Source organism: Frankliniella occidentalis, unplaced genomic scaffold (genome assembly GCF_000697945.3).
Source record: "Frankliniella occidentalis isolate FOCC.00 unplaced genomic scaffold, Focc_3.1 Scaffold96, whole genome shotgun sequence".
Classification (NCBI taxonomy): Eukaryota; Metazoa; Arthropoda; class Insecta; order Thysanoptera; family Thripidae; genus Frankliniella; species Frankliniella occidentalis.
The window spans coordinates 196,326-197,979 of NW_026267225.1; positions in this window are offsets into that span (position 1 = coordinate 196,326).

Genomic DNA, 1,654 nt, shown 5'->3' on the forward strand with positions numbered 1-1,654 from the left:
GATCGCGGCGCGGTAACCCACTTTCCTCGTCACGGTTCCCATAATTTTTCCGATTCCGTGGAAGTATACACCCTTTCCCAGCCGTTACGTGCAGTTACCGGCGGGGCAGGCCGCTGTCATACTTGCGGTACACGTCGAGGAGCAGCGGCCGCGCGGCCGTAGAGCAGCGTGCGTGTGAAACAGGCGCAGACATCAATAATTACAATTGGAGGGATACGGCGAGGCACGGCGAGGCGGGGCGGGGCGTTGCTCAGGAAGCTCCGGGCCTCCAGAGGGGCACTCGGGGCCCCCCGCTCTCACCACGCCCCGCCCAGCCCAGCGGGGTTCTTGAACTGGGGTCTCATCGGCACCTTCTGACCTCCACACTGCTGGGATAAACTCATCAAAAATTAAAGGGGTTTTCAAGATTCATCCGATATTACTGGCCCTCTTTTGTACGATGCCCCTGTTTTGTTACCACTTTGCATTAATATCAGTGCTTTTGACTTCTTATACTGAATATATTAGTTGACAGTTTTTGTGGGGGAGTTTTGATGTAATTTGTTGTCTCTGGATTGTCTTTTGCTGGCAGTCGTCCGCTTCTGGCCTCTGTAATCCACGATTCGGAAAGTATTTGTCTCGGCATTTGTTCGCTGTGAGCGAGAAAATACTCTTACTTTTGGCAGTGGGGCTCTGGTCGAGGCTCGGGTGAGAGGTACCTTTAGGGGCTCAGCGGGTACCACTCTACGATACTGCGGGCTGTAACCCGGCGCGCTTGTACTCGCTCGCGCCCAGCGTGCAGGCGGGGCCACGGCCAGCCAATAAAAGCAAAATTATCGCAATTTTCGAATGTGTTGTCCCCGTTCCCCTCTTTTATTTCGCTCGCAGCTTCTGCTTGGCTGCGGTGCGATCATAATCTGCCCCAAGAATGTGAATATCGGGTAGTTAGCCTGCTTGCGGCTAAAGCAACCGATGAATTTCGTTATTTTCAGGAAAAACGAGAACATGTCTCATCGTAGCTCCAAGGGGCATTTTGCGCAAGAGCTCGTCCGGCTGGACTTGTTCGGTCCGTACGCCGTGGCGCACAAGGCGTACTCCTCGCCCCGCTCTCCCCCGGCTCTTCCAATTACTCTCTTGTGTCGGCAAAAGTCTTATAAGCAGAACTAAAAGCAAAATAAGGCAAGAGGGAATTACCCGCTACTTGGGAGCTCGTTCCCCTCGGCATTCCACATCTGAAAATGGCAAATTTGATTTGAGAAACGGAATGGTGACATTCGGTACGCAGCTCGTATCCGCTCATCGTCTCCATGGCCGAGTTGATGTGGCAAGGCCAGCACTATGATCAGCAGTATCGAAAGTGTTTGTTTCCACAGAGAACCAGGAATCAATTTCACAGGCATACGCGTTCATCAAAATAAATCAGGTTAACTCGTTGAAACCGTTCGTTTCTTTTGGACTTCCGGCAGTCATGCAACATGCCAAGACATTTATGCGACCCAAGTCAAACCCATGGGGTTCAGGTTTGGGCGTTTCTCGCTGGTTCAAAACAATTAGAGAGGCGTTCATAGCGTGTATCTCTCTATCTCTCTTATATTCTTCTCTTTCTTTCCCGCTGATGACCCTGAGGGCTCGGCCGCTCGGCTCGTCGGTCCCGAGTGGCGGGTGGACTAGTTCC